This window comes from Phyllobates terribilis, unplaced genomic scaffold (genome assembly GCF_046119375.1).
Source record: "Phyllobates terribilis strain yellow unplaced genomic scaffold, ASM4611937v1 Scaffold_726__1_contigs__length_752350, whole genome shotgun sequence".
In the NCBI taxonomy this organism is placed as follows: domain Eukaryota; kingdom Metazoa; phylum Chordata; class Amphibia; order Anura; family Dendrobatidae; genus Phyllobates; species Phyllobates terribilis.
Window position 1 is genome coordinate 405,659 of NW_027363486.1, and position 19,674 is coordinate 425,332.

The 19,674-nt window shown below is 45.2% G+C and overlaps 2 pseudogenes; both read left to right on the top strand.

The window, feature by feature from the left end:
- The window catches only part of LOC141236830 (uncharacterized), a 363,062-nt pseudogene that overhangs the window by 17,535 nt on the left and 325,853 nt on the right, over positions 1 to 19,674 (top strand).
- LOC141236831 (uncharacterized) overlaps positions 6,856 to 19,674 on the top strand; it is a 71,795-nt pseudogene continuing 58,976 nt past the window's right edge.

Genomic DNA, 19,674 nt, shown 5'->3' on the forward strand with positions numbered 1-19,674 from the left:
ATTAGATGCATAGAAACATGTCAGTCACATATATAAGAAGTACAGTGACAGTGTTGATTACTGTACTTGTCATTTAGTGTTAAAATAAAGGATTTATTAAAAAAAAAAATTGGCGTGGGGTTCCCCGTAATTTTAGTCTCTAGCGGAGGTTAAGCAGACGGCTGGGGCAGATGTTTGAAGCCTGGGAAGGGGGTAGTACCCATGGAGCTTCCCAGGCTACTAATATCAGCCCCCAGCTGAATACCTAGCCTTTACTAGCTATTAAAATCGGGGACCCCCCAAAAAATGACGTGGGGTCCCCCCTATTTTAATAGCTTGCAAAGGCTAGGCAGACAGCTGGGGGCTGATATTAATAGCCCAGGAAGGGTGCCATGAATATTGGCCCCCTCCCAGGCTAGAAACACCAGCCACCCCAGAAATTGCGCATCCATAGGATGCGCCAATTCTGGCACTTAGCCTCGCTCTTCCCACTGCCCTGTAGCGGTGGCAGTGGGGTAATAGGGCTGGGGTTGATGTCAGCTTATAATGCCTGCTGACATCAAGCCCAGGTTAGTAATGGAGAGGCGTCTATAAGACACCCCCATTACTAACCCCAAAGTCAAAGTTAAAAAAAGACACAAACACCCAGAATAAAGTCCTTTAATTGAAATAAACACACAATTCTTTATTGTTCTAAATTAAACCATACTTACCATCACACCCATTCCAGCTGAAGCCAACGATCTCCTGCAATAAAAGTAAAATAATAAAGCAACCTCATCCTTACCTTTCCATGGTTCCCACGACGGCTCCAGCTCTGCTACATTCACATGACAGACTGGATCGCAGCCGAAAGCTGCCATCCAGCTTGCCATGCCGCAGACACTGAGAAGCTCCTCAGTGAAGCTCCTCAGTGTCTGGCTGTGACGGCATAAAGATGAGCTGAGGTCATGTCCAATGAACTCAGCTCACCTCATGCACGTTACTGACAGCGTTGGAAAATTCTCCTGCGCATGCAGTGAGCATGAGAGAATTCTCTTGCTGAAGCGCTGAGCGCAGGAGAATTTTCCCACGCTGTCAGTGACGTGCATGAGGTGAGCTCATGTCCAATGAACTCAGCTCACCTCATGCACGTCACTGACAGCGTGGGAGAATTCTCCTGCGCTCAGCGCTTGAGCAGGAGAATTCTCCCACGCTGGGATGGCATTGAGATGACAGGCTGGATCACAGCTGAGCGCTGCCATCCAGCTTGTCATCCTTCAGAGACACTGCAGAGCGCAAGCATGCCTGCGCTCTGCAGTGTCTATGAAGGATGGCATGCTGGATGGCAGCGCTCAGCTGTGATCCAGCCTGTCATCTCAATGCCATCCCAGCGTGAGAGAACTCTCCTGCTCAAGCGCTGAGCGCAGGAGAATTTTCCCACGCTGTCAGTGACGTGCATGAGGTGAGCTGAGTTCATTGGACATGACCTCGGCTCATCTTTATGCCGTCACAGCGAGACACTGAGGAGCGCAAGCATGCCTGCGCTTCTCAGTGTCTGTGGCATGGCAAGCTGGATGGCAGCTTTCGGCTGCGATCCAGCCTGTCATGTCAATGTAGCAGAGCTGAAGCTTTCGTGGGAACCATGGAAAGGTAAGGATGATGTTGCTTTATTATTTTACTTTTATTGCAGAAGACATTGGCTTCAGCTGGAATGGGCGTGATGGTAAGTATGGTTTAATTTAGAACATTAAAAAATTGTGTGTTTATTTCAATTAAAGGACTTTATTCTGGGTGTTGTGTTTTTTTAAATACTTTACTAGAAATTCATGGCGGTCATGTCTAATATTGGCGTGACCCCATGAATTTCGGGCTTAGGTCCAGCTGATAATGCCAAGCTGGCCCTAACCCCATTACCCAGTGAGCCACCGCACCAGGGCCCTGGATGAGTTGGGTACAGCGCCATAAGATGGCGCTTCTATGAATGCGCCATTTTCTGGGGTGGCTGCGGACTGCAATTTGCAGCGGGGGGGGGGCCCAGAAAGCTTGGGCCTCCCTGCGCTGCGGATTCCAGCCCCCAGCTGCCTAGATGTACCTGGCTGGACACAAAAATAGGGCGAAGCCCCACGTATTTTTGTTTTTAATTATTTCATGAAATTCATGAAATAATTTAAAAAAAAGGGCTTCCCTATATTATTGTGTCCGGCCAGGTACAAATAGGCAGCTGGTGGTTGGGGGCAGCCCGTTCCTGCCTGCTGTACCTGGCTGGACACAAAAATATGGCGAAGGCCACGTCAAATTTTTGGTGAAAAATTCAATAAAATTAAAAAAAAAAAAAAAACACATTTAGGGACTGCATCTTTATTAAGCCATCCACGTGAGGGGTTAATAAAGATGCAGTCCCTAAATTATTATTTGTTTTTATTATTTTTTAATTAATTTTTCCCAAAAATTTTGACGTGGGCTTTGCCATAATTATGTATGCCAGCCAGGTACAGCATCCAGGAACGGGCTGCCCCCAACCACCAGCTGCCTATTTGTACCTGGCCGGACATAACAATATAGGGAAGCCCTTTTTTTTAAATTATTTCATGAATTTCATGAAATAATTAGAAAAAAAAAAACGTGGGTCTTCGCCCTATTTTTGTGTCCAGCCAGGTACAACTAGGCAGCTGGGGGCTGGAATCCACAGCGCAGGGAGGCCCAAGCTTTCTGCCCCCCCCCCCCGCTGCAAATTGCAGTCCGCAGCCACCCCAGAAAATGGCGCGTTCATAGAAGTGCCATCTTCTGGCGCTGTACCCAACTCATCCAGGGCCCTGGTGCGGTGGCTCACTGGGTAATAAAGGGGTTAGGGCAGCTTGGCATTATCAGCTGGCCCTAAGCCTGAAATTCATGGGGTCACGCCAATATTAGACATGACCGCCATAAATTTCTAGTAAAGTATTTAAAAAACACAACACCCAGAATAAAGTCCTTTAATTGAAATAAACACACAATTTTTTAATGTTCTAAATTAAACCATACTTACCGTCACGCCCATTCCAGCTGAAGCCAATGTCTTCTGCAATAAAAGTAAAATAATAAAGCAACATCATCCTTACCTTTCCATGGTTCCCACGACAGCTTCAGCTGTGTGATGCTCTATTCTTTCTATTCTAAATTGTCGAGTACCGGTGTATGCCGCTGATGAATTGCCGGCTTTTCATGTCATTCTACATTATTCTTAGTTGTTTTCCTTCATGTAGAATTAACCTGCAAGGAAAGAAATGGTTTATTTTTATTCCGATATTTGTGTCCCATTGACTTGCATTGGTTTCCGGTATTGGAATCGCCGATATCCGATATATTTTGGATATCGGTCCGATCCAATCCGATCCGATATTTCCCGATATCGGAAGGTATCGCTCAACACTACTGATCATACATGGGACTTCTCCATCTGTCTTTGACTTTTATAATATTTGTTTCAGGGTGAAGATGTGAGGGGTGATGAGCGGTGTAAAGAGGAGATTCCTACATATGACTACCCAGGTGAGTAGTGACCACTAAATGCAGAGAAGTCACAGATTCTTCTCAGTCACCGGCTGTGGCTGCTTTATCAGTGGTGTAGTCCGGTCGTATCACAATCGTGTGATCACCATTTTGCATCTAGATCACAACATTCTCCTCCGTCCGAAAATGTTCAATTTACTTTGGGAAATTGTGAAAGCCCTTTTCTATAGAACTTACAACCTGGAGGATCCACCTACCCCCTGGGATTAGGAGACGCTGACTGTTACCTACCCAGATCTGTAAACTAGAAAGCTAAATGACAGCGTACGTAGAATGTGCTGACAAGTTAGAAAATCACTTGAAGAAAAATATTCTGATGGGCCTGTAAGAGAAAGTGGAGGGTAATGATGGTGTTGGCTTCCTAGAACCCTGATATCTTATTGGATGAATCTACCTTCTCTCCCTTCTGTGCTGCTGAATGTGCTCATATGGTCCCTACAAGACCAGGTCCAGTCTTTCTGGCCAAACTTCACTTTTATGATTGATAACATTAATTGTGCAGTGAGGGCCCAGTGTGAATTTCTGTACAATAACAACAGAGTTTCCCTTTATCCTGACTTTTCAATATCTTTTAAAACCAATTAACTTCAAACAGGATCGCGATTAACTATACAAAAAGCATTACACCTGCACCATGATATATCTCTAAGCTGTGCGTGGCTGATGGCTGTAATATACATTTATTCACGCCTGCAGGAGATGTGTTGGCTCCAGCCCTGGTTTCATGGATTCACTCCACATCATAAATTCCATTATGTTTTCAATCCTAAGGAATTCAGATTACTGCACAATCTCTCCTGAAATGGGGGCACTAATACTTTCTCTACTCTTCTGGTCAGGACTCATAGTAGCTTCAATGGTCCACCATAAATTAGTGTAACTTCGGTTTAGTGTTGGATTTCTCCCCTCATACATACGTTGTTGTTGGGGATGTTACATGTTTTTATATTCTTTCTTTTTTTATACCTTCATTCTCTATGATAGTTTCATTGTGGTGGGATCGGCCGGCCTCACTTATGTGAGTCTGTAACTCCCTGGTACTCTTTCAGAAAGATCTCCATTGCCTCTTCCAAATGTCCGAGATCTAAATTTAAGACACCTCAGCTCTGCAGTATTATAAAAAAAGTTCACTTTCAATGTCTAAAATTTCTTCTCATCTGACAGAAAATATTGTCCCATACGATAGTTTAGATTGCCAAGAGCCCCCGAGCCCCATACTCTAATTACCCCAGAGAGGTTTCACCACTAGTTACTCATTTTTCTCTGATGAAGACTGTTGAGTTTGATCATTTCAGTAGATGTTTTATTGTCTATAGTCAGTTTTTGACTTCAGTACTCCTCTGCTTTAACCCCTTCCTGCAACCAGTTTTCTGTTCCTAATCAGGGCCATTTTTCAAATCTGACGTGTGTCACTTTATGTGGTGATAACTTTGGAATTCTTCACAAAGGATAATAGAAAACAAATGGACCTTACAAATTATTTTTCAACTTCTTTTGAATCCGACAATCCCCTATATACGGTTGTACCGTACTGTCTGGGCACATGGGAGGTTAAGAAGGGAAGGAGCGACATTTAGCTATTAGGAATGCAGATTTTGCTGGAATAGTTCGCAGACACAATGTATTGGGGGAGCTGTTTATGGTCACCTGGAAGCTCAAAAGATGGCTACCACGAACAGGCTTGCCTTATCTATCCGTTTATAGATTTCAAAAATTACTTTGCTCATCACCCTTTAACCCCTCTACATGGATCTGGACTAACACAGAGACCCCTAGGCTTGGGCCACGGTGTTACCTGGTATTCGGTGGAGTGAGATGGGAAGAAGAATAGTCAGGTAGCCGAGTCAGAACCAGGAGGGCAGAGAAAATACAAAATCAGAAGACACAAGAGTAGTCAGTAAACGGGCCGAGGTCACAACAGGAAACAAATACACAAGCCGGGAGCTGAGCACAGAGGACTGACCCAGAGGAGAACAAGGCTGTATCTGGCAGCTTCCAGCAATATGCTTCCAGCTTTAGTAGGGTGCGGTGCTTTCCAAATGGCTGAAGCAGGGAGCAGATTACTCCAGCTGGACAGCACACACCCCCATACTGCCAGACTGGATGGTACTACTGGTCCCAGCAACCCTAATCTTAGTGGTGGACAGAGCCTGCGCCACCCAGAGCTTCTGGTTCTGACGTCTCCTCCATCACGAGCGCTGCCTGCAAGATGAATAAGGCGGTGCCTGGTTAGAGAAGCAGACGTCACACAAGTCGAAGCAGGAGGAGAAGTAGATGTCCCAGAGGAGATGGTACACATCTTTTGTAGAAGCACTAATATGACAAAATGGCAGAAAACCAGAGCAGTAGAAATCCCCATCAAGTGACTCCATTTTGGAAATTATAACCCTCAGTGAATTAATCTATAGGAGAAGTGACTATTATGACTTCACAGTCACTTTCCAAAAATTAGCACACAGTGGATGATGGAGAGTGAAAATTGCAAATATGCTATTTTATTACCCAACCCATATTGCCCAGATTGTGCTCCAGGAGACACACACCGTAAATTAAGTGGGTTCTTCTCACTATAGTAATGCCAAATACATGGATGCTAAATCTGTTTTGGGCACACTGCAAGGCTCAGAAGTGAGGGGGAAACTTAACTTTGGGAGAGCGGATATTACTGGATTGGTTTATGGAAGCCATGTTGATTCTCAAGAGCCTAATAATGTGGAAACTTCTGTTTTTCTACTGACAGATGATGGACCTGAGTGGGGACTTGTTTTTTGTGGGATGAGTAGAAGTTTTTATTGGTATCATTTTTGCCTACATAACATTGTTTGATGGCTTCTTATTCCATATTTTGGAGGCAGAATGAACAAACAGTTGAACACCACGCTCCACTGGTTCCTCCTATGAGGTTTTCTATTAGACTGTGAACTGTCATTCTGTCAATAACTTCCCATTTCTACAGACATTTTAAGTACAATTAACACAAGAATCCCATAGAAAAATAAATAAAGATTGCATACCACTTCTAAATCAATCTAAACAAACACATCCCTGGGCTACATGCTAGTCCAGGGAAATGAAGAGATATATGCTCAAGTTTAAAAATCAATTTTATTAGACACAAATCTAAAAAATAGAGGAATATTTAAAATATTTTAAATATTCCTCTATATTTTAGATTTGTGTCTAATAAAATAGATTTTTAAACTTGAGCATGTATCTCTTCATTTCCCTGGATTAGCATGTAGCCCAGGAATGTGTTTGTTTAGACATTTTAAGTAGAAATGTTCAAAAATATAAATTTCAGGGACATTTTATTCAAAATTAATAATTGTTTTTTTTCTTGGCAAATGACTGTACCAGAAGATCAGAGAGACAGGAGATTTTTAATTCTGACGATCTTGAGATCCCACAGGATACAATTGAAGTGAATGCCATTACTTCAGATATACCATCATCCCTTCACAGCAAACATCAATCATCTGATCTTATGAAACAGGTCCTGTCTGCTGATTCATTACCGACTACTAAGGAAAATCAAAATAAAATAAGCATTAAAAAACGAACTGCTCCTAAAGCAAAGAAGCCATTTTCACATTCAGAAAATGGAAATAGTTTTACCTTTGAAAAGTCTATTCTTAAGCATCAAAAAATACACACAGCGGACAATAGATTTTTTTGTTCCAAATGTGGAAAATGTTTTAATCAGAAATCAGTTTTTGTTGATCACCAGAGAATTCACACAGGGGAGAAGCCTTTTTCATGCTCAGAATGTGGGAAATGTTTTAATCGTAAAAAGTTTCTTGATAGACACAAGAGAATTCACACAGGGGAGAAGCCTTTTTCTTGTTCAGAATGTGGGAAATGTTTTAACCGGAAAGATCATCTTGATAGCCACCAGAGAACCCACACAGGGGAGAAGCCCTTTTCCTGTTCAGAATGTGGGAAATGTTTTAATCGGAAAATGAATCTTGATACACACAAGAGCACCCACACAAGGGAGAAGCCCTTTTCCTGTTCAGAATGTGGGAAATGTTTTAACCAGAAATCAGGTTTGATTAAGCACCAGAGAACCCACACAGGGGAGAAGCCCTTTTCCTGTTCAGAATGTGGGAAATGTTTTAACCAGAAATCAGGTTTGATTAAGCACCAGAGAACCCACACAGGGGAGAAGCCCTTTTCCTGTTCAGAATGTGGGAAATGTTTTAATTATAAAATGATTCTTGATAGTCACAAGAGAACCCACACAGGGGAGAAGCCTTTCTCCTGTTCAGAATGTGGGAAATGTTTTAACCACAAATCAGGTTTGATTAAGCACCAGAGAACCCACACAGGGGAGAAGCCCTTTTCCTGTTCAGAATGTGGGAAATGTTTTAATCGTAAAATGATTCTTGATAATCACAAGAGAACCCACACAGGGGAGAAGCCTTTTTCCTGTTCAGAATGTGGAAAATGTTTTAACCTGAAATCCAATTTGATTAGGCACCAGAGAACCCACACAGGGGAGAAGCCTTTCTCCTGTTCAGAATGTGGGAAATGTTTTAACCACAAATCAGGTTTGATTACGCACCAGAGAACCCACACAGGGGAGAAGCCCTTTTCCTGTTCAGAATGTGGGAAATGTTTTAACCAGAAATCGGGTTTGATTAAGCACCAGAGAACCCACACAGGGGAGAAGCCCTTTTCCTGTTCAGAATGTGGGAAATGTTTTAATCGTAAAATGAATCTTGATAGTCACAAGAGAACCCACACGGGGGAGAAGCCTTTCTCCTGTTCTGAATGTGGGAAATGTTTTAACCACAAATCAGGTTTGATTAAGCACCAGAGAACCCACACAGGGGAGAAGCCCTTTTCCTGTTCAGAATGTGGGAAATGTTTTAATCGTAAAATGATTCTTGATAGTCACAAGAGAACCCACACAGGGGAGAAGCCTTTTTCCTGTTCAGAATGTGGAAAATGTTTTAACGAGAAATCCAAATTGATTAGGCACCAGAGAACCCACACAGGGGAGAAGCCTTTCTCCTGTTCAGAATGTGGGAAATGTTTTAACCACAAATCAGGTTTGATTAAGCACCAGAGAACCCACACAGGGGAGAAGCCCTTTTCCTGTCCAGAATGTGGGAAATGTTTTAATTGTAAAATGATTCTTGATAGTCACAAGAGAACTCACACAGGGGAGAAGCCTTTTTCCTGTTCAGAATGTGGAAAATGTTTTAACCAGAAATCCAATTTGATTAGGCACCAGAGAACCCACATAGGGGAGAAGCCTTTTTTCTAATCTTTTTTTTAATCCAATACATTTTTATTGAGATGTTTTTCATTAGTTTTTTTTTTTTTACAAAACAGGAAACCAGTACATACAATAATAAAATAACATACCATAGGATGACATACGTGCATCTCTCCTTTATATCCTTTCAGCTTGCCCATTACCGTCTGATAACTTGCAATTACTATATCTTACAATTAACATTCTTGAAATCTCTTATATAACCATAATATTGTAATAAACATTATAATCCTATACACATATAGGTGTGCTATATTACCCATGCCACATTTAAGGAATTCCAATACACATTACAATGAAACATTAGACCTCGCCAATACCCCCCTTCTCCCATAAGTCATTGTCTCTCCAACAATAACCCCCTTGATGGCATTCCAGGTGTATCCAACCATAAGCCCTATATTTTCTCAAATTTATTCATTGAGTTTGTTTTTTATATACCCCTTTTTCTAATCTGATAATATTATTTATCCTATTTTTGAGTTCACTAATTTCTGGAGGTGAGGGGTTAATCCATTTGGATGCAATATGTTTCCTAGCTTGAAATAAAATATGTGAAATCCCTATTGAAATTGGGTCAAATTCCATATCATCCTCTAATATACCTAATAGGCATTTTTTGGGTCTGGTTGAATATCTATTTTATATACCCTCTGTTAGGCGTCGGTCTGGTGGTGGATTTGAAATGGGTCCAGGACCTTCTGTGGTCTCCCATTTCAGTCCAGCCAGGGCTGATGCTGCTCAGCATCACCATCAGCCTCAACGCCTAGCTGGTCCGCAAGCACTGTTTATCTCCCAGGTAGTTGTGCCTAGCAATGTTACATAGTTAGTAAAGCCGAATAAAGACTTGCGTCCATCAAGTTCGACCTGTTAGTTCTGTAATTGCTAAAGTTGATCCAGAGGAGGGCAAAAACCCCAAATGATTTGGCCAATCTTCACCTGAGGAAAAATTCCCTCCCGACTCTGAAACCAGCAGTCAGAATAAATCCCTGTATCAACCTACTATTTTATTCTATTTTTAAGTATATGCAGAAATCTGCCTGGTATCTAGAAATGCATCCAGTCCCCGCTTGAACTGGTGTAGTGAATCCGACATTACCGTCTCCTCACTCAGTGAATTCCATATTCTCACTGCTCTTACCGTAAAGAACCCCTTCCTATGCTGGTGCTGAAACCTTTTCTCTTCCAGTCTTAGTGAATGCCCTCTTGTTACCGTAATATCCCTCCTTTTGAACAAATCCCGGGCAAGGTCTCTATACTGTCCCCTAACATATTTGTACACATTTATTATGTCCCCCCTCAACCTTCTCTTTTCCAGGCTGAATAGTCCTAGTTTTGCCAACCTCTCTGGGTATTGCAGTCCCTCCATTCCCCTTATTAATTTTGTTGCCCTCCTTTGTACCTTTTCCAGCTCATTTATATCCTTTCTATATATTGGGGCCCATAACTGAGCACAGTATTCCAAGTGTGGTCTGATCAGAGCTTTGTACAGTGGAAGAACAATGTTCTCATCCTTTGCAGCTATACCTCTTCTGATACATCCCATTACCCTGTTTGCCCTTACAGCAGCGGCCTGACTTTGGGCACTCCAATTTAGTTTGCTATCAATCAAGATGCCCAAGTCCTTCTCCATCTCTGAATTCCCCAATGATTTCCCATTCAGTGAGTACTGGTGACTTCCATTTTTCCTTCCCATATGTATGACCTTACATTTCTCCTCGTTAAACCTCATTTGCCATTTAATGCTCCACCTAGCCAGCTTATCCAAATCCCTCTGTAGGTCTTCACTATCCTCTTTTGTATTAATTGTTTTACATAACTTTGTGTCATCTGCAAATATTGATATTTTACTATTTATCCCGTTGACTATGTCGTTAATAAAGATGTTAAATAACATTGGGCCTAGTACAGACCCCTGTGGTACCCCACTAGTGACGCTTACCCAATCTGAGTATATTCCATTTATAACCACCCTCTGCCTTCTATCCTTTAGCCAGTTAGCTACCCACTTGCAAACATTTTCCCCCAGCCCCATCATTCTCATTTTGTATACCAACCTATTATGTGGCACGCTATCGAACGCTTTTGAGAAGTCGAGATACACGACATCCACTGGTTCCCCCTGATCTACTCGAGAGCTAACCTCCTCGTAGAAGTCAATCAGGTTTGTTTGACAGGAGCGATTCCTCATGAATCCATGTTGGTTCGGGGTTAATAGATTATTAGCATCAAGATGCTCCGTAATTGCCTCATTAATAAAGCCTTCAAAAATTTTGCCCACAACGGACGTCAGACTCACCGGCCGATAGTTTCCGGCGTTACTTTTTGCTCCCTTTTTGAATATTGGCACTACATTCGCCTGTCGCCAATCAAGTGGTACAGACCCAGTCTCAACAGAGTCCTTAAATATAAGATATAACGGTCTGTCTATCACATTACTTAGTTCCCTTAGTACCCGTGGGTGTATGCCATCAGGTCCTGGTGATTTGTTTATTTTAATGTTACTGAGGCGTTTCTGTACCCCAGCTTGGGTTAGATTTGTCATACTTAGTGGAGGATTAAGCTTGTCACTTCTCATTTCGCCTGTTAGTTCTTTTTCCTTTGTGAAAGTTGACGAAAAAAATTTATTTAATAGATTAGCTTTATCCTCATCTTTCTCTATGATTTTGCCTTCCTCACTTTTTATCGGTCCAATATTATCCGATTTAATCCTTTTACTATTTATATACGTAAAGAACAGTTTGGGATTTGATCTACTTTCCCTAGCAATACGTCTCTCTGTTTCCTCCTTTGCTATTTTTATTTGTTTTTTGCAGGTTCTCGTTTTTTCCTTGTAACACATTAGTGCCTCCTTGCTGTTTTCCTGTTTTAATCTCTTAAATGCCTCTTTTTTGCTATTTAACGCCCCTTTTACGTTCTTATTCAACCATATTGGTTTCCTCTTATTTCTGGCCCTTTTATTCCCATACGGTATATACCTCTCGCACTGAGTATTCAGAATTCTTTTGAAGGTTTCCCATTTACTATTCGTATTTCCTTGATTAAGAACTTTGTCCCAGTCTATAAGTTGAAGGTTTTCTTTCAGCTGATCAAACTTTGCCCTCCTAAAGTTTAATGTTTTAGTTCCCTTATTGATAACCCTACTGAAGGGCATTTTGAAATTGATAATATTATGATCGCTATTACCTAGGTGCCCCCCTATCTGTACCTCAGTTATTCTATCAGGCCTATTAGTCAATATTAAGTCCAACACTGCCTTCCCTCTCGTTGGTTCCTGCACTAGTTGGGAGAGATAATTATCCTTGATATTTGTCAAGAACCTTTTTCCTTTCTGTGATCTACAGGTTTCTGTTTCCCAGTCAATATCCGGGTAGTTGAAGTCCCCCATTACAATCACCTCATTATGTTTTGCTACTTTGTCTATTTGTCCTAATAGCAGTTTCTCATTCTCCTCTGTTATATTGGGTGGCTTATAGCAGACCCCCAGTAATATTTTATTATTATTTTTTGCCCCCTCTATCTCTACCCACATGGACTCGACCCACTCTTCTCCCTCTCCTATATCTTCCCTTAGTCTGGGCTTTAGACGTGACTTTACATATAAGCAGACTCCTCCGCCCTTCCCCTGTTTCCGGTCCCTTCTAAATAAGCTATAATCTATTAAATTTACCGCCCAGTCGTAGCTATCGTCTAGCCAAGTCTCTGTTATACCTACGATGTCATACCTCTCCTCCGATATAAGCGCCCGCAGCTCATCCGCCTTATTGGTCAGGCTTCTTGCGTTGGTCAACATGCAAGATAAAACTTTGGGGTTATTTAGCATCCTATTCTTCTCTAACGATCTAACTGTACTATCCCCACACCCCTCTCCACCCTCATTATATTCACTTCTCCCCTTCCCCCTTGCTTGCCTCACATCCCACCTATTTCCTTGGTTCCCCCCCCCGTCTCTAGTTTAAAAACTCCTCCAACCTATTAGCCATCTTCTTCCCCAGCACCGCTGCACCCTCCCCATTGAGGTGCATCCCGTCCCTACGGTAGAGCCTGTAGCCGACAGTGAAGTCGGCCCAGTTCTCCATGAACCCAAACCCTTCTGCCTTGCACTAACTCTTTAGCCACTTATTCACCTCCCTAACCTCCCGTTGGCGCTCCTGTGTGGCTCGCGGGATTGGTAGTATTTCTGAGAAAACTACCTTGGAGGTCCTTGCCCTAAGCTTCCTACCTAGATCCCTGAAATCATTTTTAAGGACTCTCCATCTACCACTCACTTTGTCATTGGTGCCAATGTGGACCATGACCGCTGGGTCTTCGCCAGCCTAACCCAGTAACCTGTCAACCCGATCCGCGATGTGCCGGACTCGAGCACCAGGGAGGCAGCACACCGTTCGGCGATCCCGGTCTTAGTGACAGATTGCCCTGTCTGTCCCCCTAATAATAGTCACCCACTACCAGGACCTGTCTAGCCTGCCCTACACTTCCCCCCTCCCCCTCATTACTGGAGCATACACTCCCCCGGCGGTCAGAGGATCTGTCGTGCTCCAATAATGCCGGTTCTGAACCAGCCTTCCTATACTTCTTCCCTCTATCCCTTCTAACTGTAACCCAGTTCCCTGCCTGTTCAGCCTGCGCTTCCCCACTAAGCTCCACCCCCAGTGTTGACCCATTGAGTGTCTGCTCGGTGAGCAGCAAACTCCGTTCCATGTTGTCGATGCTCCTCAGTACCGCTATCTGAGCACTTAGATCCAGGATTTGGGCTTCCAAGCGCACGATATGCTCACATCTCTCGCAGCAGTATGGATCCTTGAGCGGTAGCTCAGGGAATGCATACATTGCGCAAGATGTACACTGCACGGCTCCGGCCAACATGGACGTCATTCTAAATATGGGGATACAGTCAGTATATATGTACAAGTACAAAACACAATTATTTATATATAGGTGTATGGACGGGGATCAATTAGGGATGTGCAAGTGTATCGATTAGATATCGGCGCGGGATCAGTTAAGTATGGACGGGGGATCAATTAAGTATCAATTAAGTATGGATGGGGGATCAGCTGAGTGGGTCAGGTGGATTAATTAAGTATGGACGGTGTTTCAATTAACTATGGACTGGGATCAATAAGTATGGACTGGGGAAATAATTGTGGACTAGGGAATCAATCAATTAATTATGGACAGGGGGTTTAAATAAATAGGATGGGGGGTAAAGCAAATAAATAGGTATGGACGGTGGGTCAATTAACTAAGGACTGGGGATCAATAAGTATCAATAATATCAATAAATATGGACTGGGGAAATAATTGTGGTCTGGGGAATCAATCAATTAATTATGGACAGGGGTTAATTAAATATGGTGGGGGATAAGGCAAATAGATAGGGACTGGGGATGAGTAAAAGTGGACAAGGGGAATCTATTAAATAGGACAAGGGGGATCAATCAATTATGGGCTGGGGGGTCAATCATTTAAATGTGGTCAGGGGGATCACTTTAATATGGACGGGGGGTGGTCGGGGATCAATTAAATGAGGACGGGGGGTCAATTTAATGTGGTCAGAGGGATCAGTTAGATATGGACGGGGGTGTTCAGGGGAATCAAATTAAATATGGATGGGGGGTAATCAATTAAATATGGACTAGGGAATACAATACAGATACAAATACAATACAGTACAGTACACACTTGGGTTCAGTAGGGCCGCTTATCGCGGCCTCCTGCCCCTCACTCACCTCCTCTAGGGACGCTGCTCGCTATCACAGAACGCTCGTCCCTCCGGTCGCCTCTTACCGGTCCTCCTGATCACCTCCTGGTCACCACCACCTGGCACCCTCCGCCGGCCGGCACTGCACGCTGCCACAGCGCTCTCTTGCGCTCGTCCCTCTGGTCGCCTCCTACTGGTCCGCTCGGTCACCTCCACCTGGATCTCCTCCCTTCCCAGGAGTTCTGTCCACACACAGCACAACTCTTGCAGCACACGGCAGGCTCCGCATCCACCACTTCCTGTCAGGCCTCCTCCCACTTCCTGTTAAGCCTGGTTTGCAGAAGGAGACAGGGCTTGTGGAATCTAAGTCCAGGATTTGCCGAACTGAGCATGTCTGTGACCTGGCGGATCATGATTGGTGGGTTGGCACCCACCTGACCTGGCACCGCCTGATTGGTCCACGGGTAACGTCACGAATGGCGCGTCGGTGGGCAGGGCTTAGTCTTTAAAAGGCCCGCCCACAAACATGGCGACGCGCTCAGATCATTTTGCAAGTGTTGCCGTTGTGTGGACGAGTGTATTCCACGTGCTCTCTAGCTGCTCTCTCCGTGACCTGCCGATGCCAGAGTTAGCTCGGCTGATTAGCACAGGTCACTCAGGCAGGCTTAGATTCGTTTAGGCAGGTAGCTACGTCTTGCAGCCTGGCTCAGCCAAAGGGGTCGCCTAACACCTCGAGCAGTCTGCAGACACCCTGTCCACGGCTATCGCCTGTCAGCCACGTGGAATAGTACCCTTCAGTCCGGTGGCACGCCCCCTGGAGGCACGTGTACCCGTCGCGTAGTCACACGCATCTTAGCGCCAATCCCTACACGGAAAGGTTTAAGATTTAAGTTGGTTGCGTACCTTTCCACCCGGAAAGTGTTCGGCAGCAGTCCTCCAGGCTGCATCGCGGACCCCGGGGTCGGTTGCGTTTCATTTTAATAAAGTTGTCTGCAACCGCCCTCCTAACACCCTCTTTATAATAGACAGAACTCCTTTCCAGTATTTACCTAACTCCCGGCATTCCCATAGCGTATGTAATAGGCCCGCAGCATCCATGTTACATCTTGAACATTCAGCAGCAGTCCAGTATCCTATGTTACATAGGAATCTAGGCGTCTTATATTTCCTGTGTATTAATATGATCTGGGAGAATCTCTGAGCCTCGTATAAAGATAATTGGGGAACCAGTTCTTATACCGCTCTCCATTGATCCTCAGAAATTGGACCTATATCTCCATCCATTTTTGTCTAGCTGGAGAAGGAAATATTTTTAAATAATTATCAAGAAGGATTCAGTAAATATCAGAAATACGACCCTTAGGATTTCCCTTCTCTAATACCAACTTAACAAAAGTATTATCTTCTACCCAAAAGGGCGTCCATCTTGATTGTGCATTAAATGAATGCCGAAACTGTAGATATTTATACAATTGTTTATTTGTCACCCCAAATCCCCCCTTTAATTGATCAAAGCACTTAAGTATCCCTGCAGACAATATGTTTTATATCGTATATATTCCTTTATCCACCCAACTCCGGAATCCCTCTAATTTATAGACCTCTGCATATTTATTATTAAACCATATAGGTGTAGAGTCATTGCAGTCTCCTATTTCCATTATATCTTTACCCCTATCCCAGACCTTGTAGAGTAGAGCAAGTGTAGGGTATAGTGATTTCTTGTGTGCGAGGTCATTCAGTTCCACTATATGAATAGGAATATTCCACAGTGTTCCTGAGGTAATTAACCCCTTAATACTATTTTGGTTTGCAGCGCTTTGTCACCCACCCAAATGTTGCAATATAATATACTCGTGCATTAGGAATCGCCAATCCACCAGGTTCCTTGTCACTTTTATTCACATTTTATCCTAGACGATTTCTTTTTCCATATAAGAGAACGAAACTTGCTATGAATTTTCTGAAAATGGGAATTATGGATCCAAATAGGGGCATTATGCAGAATGTATAAGAGTTGGGGCATCAATATCATTTTTAATAAGTTCCCTCTTCCTACAGCTGATAATGGTAATCTCCACCACGCATCGATTTTCTTTTTATACTTTTCCAGAAGAAGATATAGAATCAGTACAATGTAATCCTGAGATCTTATCATTATACTTATACTCGGTATTAGAATTTCTCAACTATTTGTATTCGTGTATGTTCTAATATGCTGGAATCAGTGATATCATCACATGGTAGAATAATCGACTTATCCCGATTAATGGACAGGCCTGACCATTCACCAAACTCTCCAATAATGTTCAGAATAGGATCAATAGACTTCTGGATATCACCTACAGTAGAAGCCAGAAGTTTACATACACTATATAAAAAGACACATCTGATGTTTTTCTCAATATCTGACATGAAATCAGAATAAATCTTTCCCGTTTTAGGTCAATTAGGATTATACCATCATTTATAATATTTGCCAAACGCCAGAATAATGAGAGAGAGAGAATGGTTTATGGCATTACACATCCCTATAGGCTTTTCACTTCCAGTATTCCTATGTCGGGGGTGATGTGCAGACGTGGGGCTCTGTCACCGCTGTAGATGTGGAGGGCAGGGATTGTGCTGCTTTCCTCAGATGACCGGACATTGCTCTGTTATTCCCAATGCTGAGATGAATGACAGAGGGCGGTGCTGGGGCAGATACTGACAGCCAATGAGTGTGCAGAGGGCGGGGCTGGGGCAGATACTGACAGCCAATGAGTGTGCAGAGGGCGGTGCTGGGGCAGATACTGACAGCCAATGAGTGTGCAGAGGGCGGTGCTGGGGCAGATACTGACAGCCAATGAGTGTGCAGAGGGCGGTGCTGGGGCAGATACTGACAGCCAATGAGTGTGCAGAGGGCAGTGCTGGGGCAGATACTGACAGCCAATGACTGCAGAGGGCGGTGCTGGGGCAGATACTGACAGCCAATGACTGCAGAGGGCAGTGCTGGGGCAGATACTGACAGCCAATGAGTGTGCAGAGGGCGGTGCTGGGGCAGATACTGACAGCCAATGAGTGTGCAGAGGGCAGTGCTGGGGCAGATACTGACAGCCAATGAGAGGGCAGTGCTGGGACAGATACTGACAGCCAATGAGAGTGCAGAGGGCAGTGCTGGGGCAGATACTGACAGTCAATGAGTGTGCAGAGGGCAGTGCTGGGGCAGATACTGACAGCCAATGAGTGTGCAGAGGGCAGTGCTGGGGCAGATACTGACAGCCAATGAGTGTGCAGAGGGCAGTGCTGGGGCAGATACTGACAGCCAATGAGTGTGCAGAGGGCAGTGCTGGGGCAGATACTGACAGCCAATGAGTGTGCAGAGGGCGGTGCTGGGGCAGATACTGACAGCCAATGAGTGTGCAGAGGGCAGTGCTGGGGCAGATACTGACAGCCAATGAGTGTGCAGAGGGCGGTGCTGGGGCAGATACTGACAGCCAATGAGTGTGCAGAGGGCAGTGCTGGGTCAGATACTGACAGCCAATGAGTGTGCAGAGGGCGGTGCTGGGGCAGATACTGACAGCCAATGAGTGTGCAGAGGGCAGTGCTGGGTCAGATACTGACAGCCAATGAGTGTGCAGAGGGCAGTGCTGGGGCAGATACTGACAGCCAATGAGTGTGCAGAGGTCAGTGCTGGGGCAGATACTGACAGCCAATGAGTGTGCAGAGGGCGGTGCTGGGGCAGATACTGACAGCCAATGAGTGTGCAGAGGGCGGTGCTGGGGCAGATACTGACAGCCAATGAGTGTGCAGAGGGCAGTGCTGGGGCAGATACTGACAGCCAATGAGTGTGCAGAGGGCGGTGCTGGGGCAGATACTGACAGCCAATGAGTGTGCAGAGGGCAGTGCTGGGGCAGATACTGACAGCCAATGAGTGTGCAGAGGGCAGTGCTGGGGCAGATACTGACAGCCAATGAGTGTGCAGAGGGCAGTGCTGGGGCAGATACTGACAGCCAATGAGTGTGTAGAGGGCGGTGCTGGGGCAGATACTGACAGCCAATGAGTGTGCAGAGGTCAGTGCTGGGGCAGATACTGACAGCCAATGAGTGTGCAGAGGGCAGTGCTGGGGCAGATACTGACAGCCAATGAGTGTGCAGAGGGCAGTGCTGGGGCAGATACTGACAGCCAATGAGTGTGCAGAGGGCGGTGCTGGGGCAGATACTGACAGCCAATGAGTGTGCAGAGGTCAGTGCTGGGGCAGATACTGACAGCCAATGAGAGTGCAGAGGGCGGTGCTGGGGCAGATACTGACAGCCAATGAGTGTGCAGAGGGCGGTGCTGGGGCAGATACTGACAGCCAATGAGTGTGCAGAGGGCGGTGCTGGGGCAGATACTGACAGCCAATGAGTGTGCAGAGGGCGGTGCTGGGGCAGATACTGACAGCCAATGAGTGTGCAGAGGGCGGTGCTGGGGCAGATACTGACAGCCAATGAGTGTGCAGAGGTCAGTGCTGGGGCAGATACTGACAGCCAATGAGTGTGCAGAGGGCGGTGCTGGGGCAGATACTGACAGCCAATGAGTGTGCAGAGGGCGGTGCTGGGGCAGATACTGACAGCCAATGAGTGTGCAGAGGGCGGTGCTGGGGCAGATACTGACAGCCAATGAGTGTGTAGAGGGCGGTGCTGGGGCAGATACTGACAGCCAATGAGTGTGCAGAGGGCAGTGCTGGGGCAGATACTGACAGCCAATGAGTGTGCAGAGGTCAGTGCTGGGGCAGATACTGACAGCCAATGAGTGTGCAGAGGGCGGTGCTGGGGCAGATACTGACAGCCAATGAGTGTGCAGAGGGCGGTGCTGGGGCAGATACTGACAGCCAATGAGTGTGCAGAGGGCGGTGCTGGGGCAGATACTGACAGCCAATGAGTGTGCAGAGGGCGGTGCTGGGGCAGATACTCACAGCCAATGAGTGTGCAGAGGGCGGTGCTGGGGCAGATACTGACAGCCAATGAGTGTGCAGAGGGTGGTGCTGGGGCAGATACTCACAGCCAATGAGTGTGCAGAGGGCGGTGCTGGGGCAGATAGTGACAGCCAATGAGTGTGCAGAGGGCAGTGCTGGGGCAGATACTGACAGCCAATGAGTGTGCAGAGGGCGGTGCTGGGGCAGATAGTGACAGCCAATGAGTGTGCAGAGGTCAGT